The sequence below is a fragment of the Mirounga angustirostris genome, unplaced genomic scaffold (genome assembly GCF_029215605.1).
Source record: "Mirounga angustirostris isolate CCGP_5_RB_7025 unplaced genomic scaffold, mMirAng1.0.hap1 SCAF_3, whole genome shotgun sequence".
NCBI classification, from domain to species: Eukaryota; Metazoa; Chordata; class Mammalia; order Carnivora; family Phocidae; genus Mirounga; species Mirounga angustirostris.
The window spans coordinates 90,745,031-90,756,497 of NW_026991711.1; the positions used below are offsets into that span (position 1 = coordinate 90,745,031).

The window sequence follows — 11,467 nt, forward strand, 5'->3', positions numbered from 1 at the left end:
TAGAATGGCAAAAATGGACAAGGCAAGAAACAACAAATGTTGGAGAGGTTGTGGAGAAAGGGGAACCCTCTTAACACTGTTGGTGGGAATGCAAGTTGGTATAGCCACTTTGGAAAACAGTGTGGAGGTTCCTCAAAAAAAATAAAAATAGAGCTACCCTATGACCCAGCAATTGCACTCCTGGGTATTTACCCCAAAGATAAAGATGTAGTGAAAAGAAGGGCCATATGCACCCCAATGTGGGGCTTGAACTCTCGACCCCAAGATAAAGAGTCGCATGTTTTACTGAATGGGCCATCCGGATACCCTTTTTGTTTTTTACATTTAAAGCATTGTTTTTATTGTTGCAAAATATGTATAACATCAAATTTTCAATTTAGTTCATTCTTAGGTGTGCAATTCAGTGGGTTTTTATTATATTTTATTGAAGTATAATGAACATACAGTGTTATATTAGTTCCAGGTATACAGTATAATGATTTAACAATTCTATACATTTTTCAGTGTTCATCTATATAAGTGTACTCTTATTCCCCTTCACCTATTTCACCCATTTCCCCTGCACACCTCCCCTCTCGCAACCACTCATTTGTGTTCTATTTTTAAGAGTCTGTTTTTTGTTTTTTGTTTGTCCCTTTTTTTCCCTTTGTTCATTTGTGTGTCTTTCTTTTCTTAAATTCCACATATGAGTGAAATCATAAGGTATTTGTCTTTCTCTGATGGACTTATTTCACTTTGCATTATACCTTCTAAGTCCATTCATTTATTGCAAATGACAAGATATCATCCTTTTTTTATGGCTGAATAATATCCCATTATTTTTCCAATCATTTATGGATGGATACTTCGATTGCTTCAATATCTTGGCTCTTGGAAATAACACACAATAAATATAGAGGTGCATAGATCTTTCCAGACCTACTGTTCAGAAAAAAATATGACTGCCCATTGACAATGTACCAGGTCACTCAAGAGCTCTGATGGAGATGTACAAGGAGACTGATGTTGTTTTCATGCCTGCTAATGCAACACCATTTCCAAAGCCCATGAATCAAGCAATAATTTTGACTTTCATGTCTTATAACTTTTAAAAAATGCATTTTGCAAGGCTATAGCTATCACAGATAGTGAAATTTCTGTAAAATTGGTAGTAATGTCCCCTCTTCATTTCTGATGTTATTTGCTTGAGTCCTCTATTTCTGTGTCAGTCTAGCTAAAGGTTTGTCAATTTTGTTGTTATTGTCAACAACCCAACTTGATTATTGGGTTATCTATTTTATCTATTTTATATTTCATTTATCTCTATTTTTGTTTTTATTATTTCATTTATCTATTTTATATTTCATTTATCTCTATTTTTGTTTTTATTATTTCCTTCCTCCACTAGCTTTGGCTTTAACTTCTTTTTCTACTTCCTCAAGGTGTAAATTCAGGTTGTTGATTTGAGTTAGGTCACCTTTCCTTTATATTTTATTTAATGTAAACATTTACAGCTATAAATTTCCCCCTTAGCACTGTCTTCATTGCATCCCGTAAGTTTTGATGTGTTGTGTTTTCATTTTTTTCAAGATATTTTAAAATTTCCTTTATTGTTTCTTCTTTGACCCATTGATTAAAAATGTTTTGTTTACTCTTTAGCGTTTGCGCCCGTGGTAGCCGCGTCTGGCTCAGCTCGCCCTTCCTCTGACCCCCTGGCCCCGCAGAGCCCACCTCCTCTGTGGCCACTCCGCCCCTTCCCTCTGCCATTGCCTTCCTCCTCTCCCTTCTTCCTTCCTCCTTCTTCTCCTCGCCACCCTAGCTGCCCCCGCCGCTACCTCTTCTGCCCAGGACCGCCGGACGAGGGCCGAGCTCGGGGCAGCAGCCAGGAGTTTCCTAACCACATAACCTCTCACAACTGAACCAAAACAGCATTATTCCCGGAGCACCTCTTTTTAAGAAAGCATAACCCCTACTGCAGAACTAAATGCACTGTGCATGAAACTTGGAAAAAACCCAGTGTATAAGCCTGTCGACCCTTACTCTAGGATGCAGTCCACTTATAACTACAACGTGAGAGGAGGTGCTTATCCCCCAAGGTACTTTTACCCATTTCCAGTACCGCCTTTACTTTTTCAAGTTGAGCTTTCTGTGGGAGGAGAGCAGTTTAACCAGAAAGGCAAGACGAGGCAGGCTGCAAGACACGATGCTGCTGGGAAAGCTTCGCGGACCCTGCAGAGCGAGCCCCTGCCCGAGAGGCCGGAGGGGAGGCGGCCAGGCGAGCAGGTGAATGGAAGAGAATCAGAAGAAGAAAATCTCAATAAATTGGAAATAAATCAAGTGTTTGAGATTGCACTTAAATGGAACTTGCCTGTGACTTTTGAGGTTGTCCGGGAGAGTGGACCCCCCCCCATTTGAAGAGCTTTGTGACCAGTTGGGGAGTTTGTGGGGGAAGATGAAGGGAAGAGCAAGAAGATTTAAAAGGAAAACGCTACTATCGCCGTCTTTGAGGAGCTGAAGAAGCTACCACCCCTGCCTACGGTCGAGCAAGTGAAGCCCAGAATCAAAAAAAAAAAAAAAAAACAAAAACCAAAATCCATAGGCTACAGAGCAGCACAGACTGCGGCCAGGGGATGAACCGATCAGCAGACTGGCCCAGATCCAGCAGGCAAAAAAGGAGAAGGAGCCCGAGTACATGCTCCTCACAGGGTGAGGCCTCCCGCGCTGCAGAGAGTTTGTGATGCAGGTGAAGGTGGGAAACCATACCGCAGAAGGAACAGGCACCAACAAGAAGGTGGCCAAATGCAACGCAGCTGAGAACATGCTGGAGATCCTTGGTTTCAAAGTCCCACAGGCTCAGCCCACCAAACCAGCCCTCAAATCAGAGGAGAAGACACTAATAAAAAAAACAGGGGATGGAAGAAAAGTAACCTTTTTTGAACCTGGCTCTGGGGATGAAAATGGGACTAGCAATAAAGAGGGTGAGTTTAGGATGCCTTATTTTAGTCATCAGCAGCTGCCCGCGGGAATTCTTCCCATGGTGCCCGAGGTTGCCCAGGCCATAGGAGTCAGTCAAGGATACCACACCAAAGATTTCACCAGGGCAGCTCTGACTCCTGCCAAGGCCATGGTAACTGCCATGATAGCCTGTGAGTTGTTGTATGGGGGCACCTCGCCCACAGCTGAGACCATTTTAAAGAATAACATCTCTTCAGGCCATGTACCCCATGGACCTCTTAGAAGACCCTCTGAGCAGCTGGACTATCTTTCCAGAGTCCAGGGATTCCAGGTTGAATACAAAGACTTCCCCCAAAACAACAAGAACGAATTTGTATCTCTTGTCAATTGCTCCTCTCAGCCACCTCTGATCAGCCACGTGTTGGAAAGGATGTGGAGTCCTGCCATGACATGGCTGCACTGAACATCTTAAAGTTGCTGTCTGAGTTGGACCAACCGAGTACAGAGATGCCAAGAACAGGAAATGGGCCAATGTCTGTGTGTGGGAGGTGCTGAACCTTTTCTGGCCACGAACCATTATAAAACCCCAACATATATACTGAAAATACGCAAACTTTAGCTCTGAGAATTTGGAATTTCTGATACGTCCAGTGGACTGAGAGACATGCTGAGTAAAGAACCAGAGGTGGCAGTGGTGAAGAAGACAGGAACACCAGGAGGTGACTGTGGCTGTGCTCGCAAGTGCTGTTTTGTCCCCACACACAGGCAGCTGCTCGGGGGCCACAGTGGGGCCTGTTAAGTGGCCCCGGACCCCTCGGTGCTTGGCTGTGGCCACTGCTCTTTGGGCTGTGTGAAGGAAACCGGGAACAGAGCACGACCCTTTCTCAGAGTGGCTCACTCAAACCCTTGGGACACACCCTGGACACTCACGCTGGGGAGCAGGGCCATAAACCAGCCCCAGAGCCGAATGCACCAGAGAAAATCAAATGCTTCCTACTCAGTGCCAACTAACTATTCTAGCATGCTCTGGCCCCCGCCTCCCGTGGCACCCACATGTCATCACCACGGCTTTCTCTCCCCAAAGAGATACATATTCTTAGTTTTATTATTTTCTTTTGACTGAAATGACACTATATAAATTTTAATCTGAGAGTTTCTCAATTGTATCTAGTTATATAGCACAGTTTAGAAATGTGTCTGAGACTGACTCTATCAGTAATCTAATCAGCAAAGATCACATCCATGTGTATGTGGTTATACATTTTTATTTTATTGGACTAACCCAGGACCATTTCAGTGATGCAAATTGTGTGCCTTCTGGTTTAGCTGAAACAGTCCTGGACTTCTCGGAGTCCTTGATGAAGTCTCCCACGGTTGTATAAATTGGACAATTTAGGAATTTTAAACTTTAATGATCATTTGGTTCCTTTTCTATTTTATTTTTGTTAATGTAATAGGACTTAAATGAGCTTTGATCTTTGTTTTAAAGATTATTTTAAAAAATCGTGTGTACATACACATGGCCCTTGAGGACACGTAGCTTTCACTACACTACAGGATATGGTCTCCATGTAGTACATATAAACCCACAGATGGATTTCCTTGAGTGCTTTGTACTTGATTACATCTCCATGTAGGGCTGAAAAGAATGGCCCATGTTTATCTCTGAAACTGTGTTGCTTTTGATGTTGTGTTACTGTGCACAGAATCGTGTGCAGTTAAGGTTCTGCATATGGTCCAGATGAAAAGCACCGTAGCCTTGCGAGTTAAGTACCACTTTGATTCATTGTTTGCACTGGATTTTTTTCTCCCCATAGAGTGTAAGTAAAACTTAGTGTTTGTCACCAACAAATGGTAATACTAAAAAAAAAAAAAAAATGTTTTGTTTATTTCCACATGTTTGTGGATTTCCCAATTTTCCTGCTGCAAGTGATTTCAAGTTTCATTCCACTGTGATTGGAAAAGATACTTTGTATGATTTTAATCCTTATAAATTTGTTAAGATTTGTTTCTGGGTGTGGCCTAAAATGTGGTCTATCCTGGATAATATTCCATATTCACTTGAGAAAAGTGTGTATTCTGCCTTTGTTGGATGAAGTGTAATTTCCTTCCCCCTGTGTCTGGAGGTCTGAAGTCCCATTTTGGCTTTCACAACACAGGCCCACTGCTAATCACAGGTCTTGGCCACTTGAGCTCTGAGTTAGGTGATATAGAGACAAATCACTCAGGCAGCCTGTGCACAAGGTATATATTTGCAAATTCTATTTATTCTGTTCTCTGTTGCTCATGGATGGGAACTAGGAACCAGCCCACTGCTATCCCCAAATTGGGCCATGCTATGCCAGAGAAGAGGTGGAACAAGGGCAAGTAAAAACAACAAAAGTTCCTACCATTTGAATTTTGTTTTTAACTGGGCATTCTCTTGGTTGCTGTAGTTCTTTTAATCATGCCCAAAACTCCTATAATGTTAGTCACTATCTAGGTCTTTATTCTATGTTTCCATGGGAGAACAAGGGCCTGATGTTCCTCAATCCACCTTTTTGAATACATCATGCCTGGCCTGGCATTAAAAAAAAAAAAAAAAAAAAAAGTACAAAAAGTGGTAAAAACAGAATGAATAAAAAGGAGAAAAATGGGATTTACGTTTAGAGAGGTAATGGGGAGTTAATAAGATAATATAGGGCATTTTAGACCATTTAAACCATAAGGGACATGTTTTTTTACTTTGAGAGAAATGGGGAGCCACCACGGTGTAGAGGCTGCCTAGTCACATGAACTGAGTTAAAATTAGCAGTAATACACTGAATGACATGTGAATATGATAGACTGTCCATGAGTAAGATGGAAGCACTTAGCAAGCTGTTGTAATAATCATGCAATCAAGCCCAGGTAGTACCAGTGAAAATATTGTGAAGTGCTTATACTTTGGGTATATTAAAGCCAGAATGGCTTCCTGAAGATTAAACGTGTGATATGAGCAAAAGAAAGGGATCCAGGGTGGCTTAAAGTTTTTGGCCTAAGCAACTGGAAGGACTAATTGCCGTTGTTCCCAATTAACTTTTGGAGCAAAAAGTATCTGGAATCGTTGAGGACAAGTTATTTCCAGTTTTTGGAGAATCAGCTATTGCCCACCAAAGTGAATCCTTTTAAGAATACTCACCCTCTAGGAGTTCAACTATGTTTAAATTCCTAAAAGGGGAAGTATTTTCTCTCTCCATTTAATCTATGGTTGCCTTCCCCATTTCTCACCTCCCATCCAAAGTTAAGTCTCATCTCAGGATACTTCTGTTGGAAACATCAGTCTCCTTGAAAGAAAACCTCACCCATAAGTCATGTTCTCCTACACTGTCCCAATACAACAATGACATCAAAATGCATAGTCCAACATCATCACTTTCCTTAATAATGCCATGTGTAGGGTATTCAGATTCCAACCCAGGTTCAATCATGGCAAACTCTTTTGAGCTCCTTGTCACAACCTTTCCTCTTGCAGGAAGGGAGAAGCATCTTTCATGGCCCTCTCCAGCAATTTCTACCTCAGCTTCTCATTTCCGAGGAGTAACTGCTCAAATAAGAGCACACATGTGTCAAGATCCTGCAATAATGTAGGGTCACATTGCACACTATATATATCCATCAGACAAAAACAAACAAAAATCTCTACCAAGTAGACCAAGACTTACCTGTGACACCTAAAGCAGATATAAAATTATGTACCTTATCCAACCACATTGGACTCCTCAGTCAACAACACACATTCAGGATTACTTCAATTTTTCTTCAATAACAATGAGTATGGGAGTACGTGTTTGACATTTTTGTTACCAAAAGATCTATTTCAAGCTTGCTCCAACCCTAGCTAAAAAAAAAATTCTTCCCAGGTTGAATTTAGCTTCACTGCTTACTAGATAGAAACTCATCATAGGTCTTATGTACTATTTTTAACTCCACCATAATCTACTTATATATTTTTCAATTAAAAGCTAGATCTTAGTTTCAGGCTGATAACCTTTTATATAATAATTAGAAACATCATTTGGAAAGTTTGTAACACAATTTTTGGGAATAAGTCTTTATTTGAATAAAATTATTGTAGATATTATTTTATTTTTAAGTAAAAGATCTGTTTGTTGTTTGGCCTTTCAGTTTGAGTAAATAAAAAATGGCAAACATGCTTTAATCTTTAGTAGAAAGTGAAGATGTCTCTATACTGTTGGGAAGGGTTTACTCTGAGGACCTCTTTCTAGGCTGTCAATTTTAAATAAAAGGAACAGGGGAGCAGGTATTGTATAACAAGCTCTGGCAGATCAGACTGGGAATTAGTCCCAACTGGATGGATCCATACAGAGAAGAATATGACTAACAAAGTCGGAGCTAGAAAAAAAAAAAAAAAAAAAAAAAACTCTAGGCAATGGAGGGATAATCAATCCTTTCTCAGCTAAGACAACAAAATGTAGTCAGAAAGGGATGACAAAACCAAAAGGTCTGGAAAAAAAGGGGAGGGCAGGTGCCAAATAGCCCTAAACTACACAGAAAGAGGAATACAGGGCCCAAATCAAGAAAAACACATGGTGGGTTTCTGAGCCAGAGTTTTCTTTGTTGGGCCTTTATTGAAGAGGACCTAATTTTAGGTGAGGTGGCCTTATGAGCATGGGGAAAAAAAAAAAAACAACAACACCAAAAGCAAAACAGTGAATTATGCAGTTCCCATGCAGATGGAGGGTCTAGAAGCTGGGGAATTCCTAAAGCCACAAACAAACACCACTTCAGTTTGATTTTGACTTACTGCCCTCAGCTTTCTAGATTTCAATTCCTACCTCTCCTAGAATTATTTTTAACTCTGGTTCTCCACTATTAAAATATATAAAATATTTTGCAAAGTAATTTGTAAGACATTTCTTGAATAAAATAAAGCTTCAAATTTGCCACTATTACTGTCATATAGAAAGTGAATGAATGGAAAATATTGAAAACCATGTACTTTTTAATGGTGTGTGTATTTAAATGCTTACATTTAATCTCCAAATGGAGCAGTTAAGCCATTCACTTTGATTTAGGTTTGATTAATGGTCTTCAGTCTTTCATTTAGAGAGTATTTTACTATTGATCTGACAAAGTATTTGTGCTATTTAAGTGTTTTTTTTTGGGAAAAAAACAAGACAATTTAGCAGGATATATTGCAACCACCTTTAAAACTGTTTGCCAAATTGCCTTACTTACAGCATAAAGGTTTGAAATAAAAGAAACTCAGAAGCCGGTGCTAACTAAAGATGACTGAAAAGTCTCACACATAATGTGAATCACAGGGAGGCAATCTAAGATGTTTCAACACTGTTTTCTTCTGCTTTACAGTTTGTTTAAATATATTAATGTACCTCTTAATCAGTGATCCTTTTTCAAGTTTTGATTCTTTCTAATTTCTGCAGTGGTTCAGCAGCATCGTATCTTCTGTATGATTTTATGTCATTTTTTGAGTTTTGCATAAATGCTTAGTGATTTTAAAAAATACATTATAATGTTAGTTATGCAATTATATATTCACATTTACAATTCTCAGGGTCTACAAGATAATGCTTTTTGGCAAATTTCTTTTATAGGTTTAAGTTCATCTTGAAAGCTTGTATTTGCATGTAATGCAAACAATTTCATTTTTAAAGAATTTGGATGTTTGTTTTCAATGGTTTTACAGAAATGACTTCTTTTTCTTTAGTCTATTTAAAATGTTAGTATTCCCACACTTGAATTTTGGTGGATGTTAATTTTTTTCTTGCATAATCATAGCCATGGTAATAATAACTGTCATGTATTTAATACTTTGTAGTGTTTTCATATTGTCTATCAACTTCTTTTTTCCACACGAGATGTGAGTCAACAAAGATTGTAGCATGTTGGCATGTATATTATTGACTGATATAGAAGACTCTCACCTGTTCACATGTACATATACACACATGTATATATATATACACACATATATAAAATATATATGTAATATATAATATATATTTAATGCATACAGACATACAAAATTCATATCTTGATATCTTGCATAATTGCAATGCAATTCCTTATTTGATCTTGTTCCAATTAATTGTGTGCCTGCAAGTCCTTGTCTAGACAAAAGTAGGATTAAGAAATTTATAGATATTATCCAGCTTTTTTTTTTTGCCACCAGAAAACAATGATCAAATATCCCTTCATTCTTTTCAAATTTAAATAAATTATGATTCATTATTTTCTTTCCACCCATTTTTTATCAGATATTAGATAATTTAATCAGTATCTTATTCAGATGGAAGATCTTTGTCGATGAATAAAAGTCCATAGCAATCTTGGGGCGCCTGGGTGGCTCAGTTGGTTAAGCGACTGCCTTCGGCTCAGGTCATGATCCTGGAGTCCCGGGATCGAGTCCCACATTGGGCTCCCTGCTTGGCAGGGAGTCTGCTTCTCCCTCTGACCTTCCTCCCTCTCATGCTCTCTGTCTCTCATTCTCTCTCTCTCAAATAAATAAATAAAATCTTAAAAAAAAAAAAAAGTCCATAGCAATCTTATCTGGAATGTTAATAGTTTGTTGGCATTTCTTTGGGTTTTTGTTGGTAACTTGTATTTCTTAATTAGATTTCAGAGTACAAGCCGGATCTTTTAAAATCTACAATATTTATTTGGTATGTGTGATTATAGGGAGCATTTCATTCCATTTCAAATGATAGAAAAAAAGGATAAAAAATAAACATTAGTAAAATGAAATTTATTTTCTCAGAAAAAAAAAAAAAGTCCTAATGGTAGACTTCAGGAGTAATTGATTAGGATGCCCCCAAAAATGTTAAGAAGATCCAGTTTCTCTCTCCCTCCCTCTTTCTCTTGCCTTCTCTTTCCCTCAGCTCCACCTCCTCTATATTGACTTTACTTTTAGATTGATTTTCTCCTTCAGACAGGAAAATGGACATCAGTTCCATACCATATAGCTTCTCATTCTCAAGATCAAAGAAAAAAGACAAGCTTTGACTATCCATTAAAAAAAAAAAAAAAGTCCATGCCTGGCTCTCATTGGTCTAAAATAGTGCATATGACCATTCTTGGTCAATTGCAATTGCCTGGAATATGGGACACGCCAGTTGGCTTAAGCCAGTTAGGGCCTACACCTGCAGACTGGAGAAGGCTATGACTACCCCAGCCTGGCTTGAGAGAAGGAACATTGGCACACTGATTTGCTAGGTTGAAAGGTAAAAAAAAAATGCTCCCTATAATCATACTTTTTTTTTTTTTTCCTTTTCAACTAACTTTTTGACATCGATGGATAGAGCAAAGTGTTAATTTGGTCACATAAACTTTCAAAGAAAAATCTATTGAAAAATGAAGTTATAGGATATATATGACAAGTACGTAACTATGCCAGAAATGATTACAGTCATGTTTCCTCTTCCGTAGTACTTACTAAGTTGCCCCTAAGAAGACTCTCAGTCATGAGATCAATTTCCCAATTCTTTCCTTGCATGTAACTGTTTTCCTTGACTCTATAACTAGACTTTGCCTATGAATATATCCCAAATTATATATGCTACTGTGGTCAGGGCTTCTAACAAAAGTTTGTGCTATCTCTACTCTTTCTTTCTTAATCTGCCATCTGGATGTGGAAAACTCTAAGGACTAAAAGATTTCAAGGCTTTGAAATGGAGGCACCCTGGGTCCCTGAATCACCATATGATGGTAAAGGGCCCCTAGTCAGAAACACCAGCAATGGACTAATACATAAGAAAGAAATAAACTTCTGAGAATTGGTGGTTTGGTTATTGGCTGGTTGCTGGTACTCTAATTAATACAAAATCAAATGAAGATGGAATAATTTTTATATCAGCTGTTTTGAAGTATCACTGTTCATCCTATTATTAATACATTACTGGGAAAATGAACAAGTAGATGAATCTTATTTCTTTTTATAATATTTTTCCTTTTTTTTTTAAAGATTTTATTTATTTATTCATGAGAGACAGAGAGAGAGAGAGGCAGAGGGAGAAGCAGGCTCCCAAGGAGCAGGGAGCCCGATGCGGGACTCGATCCCAGGACCCTGGGATCATGACCTGAGCCGAAGGCAGACGCTCAACCATCTGAGCCACCCAGGCGCCCCAATATTTTTCCTTTTGAAATGGAAATGAATCCAATTTTTAAAACTACATCCCTAGAGAATAAAAATATGTTCATTCTATCTTGCATGTCATTATAAAAAGAAATTACTATTTGGAATAATTATCTCAGTATTCTACCCACAAGTAACTTAAAATTGTCTGTCTCACTTTAAAGGAAAATCCAGACATATGACAGAGGCCTAGAGGTCAACAGAATTGGGATATTTGAAGGAAATTTTGAGTGGTTATGACTCAGGATGTCTTGAGTCTGGAATATGAAAGGATAATTTTTAGCAATAATGCTGGAGAGTTGGCAGGGATCAGATCATGAAGGCTACTGAAGGTCAATGTAAGGACTTTAGATGAGCCCTGAAGATAGTAGAGTCACTGAAGGATTTTAAACAAAGGAA

General features: G+C 38.6%; 1 pseudogene; it reads left to right on the forward strand.

Moving 5' to 3' along the window:
* Positions 1-1,828: 1,828 nt before the first annotated feature.
* On the forward strand, positions 1,829-4,138 carry LOC123839160 (double-stranded RNA-binding protein Staufen homolog 1-like; annotated as a pseudogene).
* Positions 4,139-11,467: the final 7,329 nt, after the last annotated feature.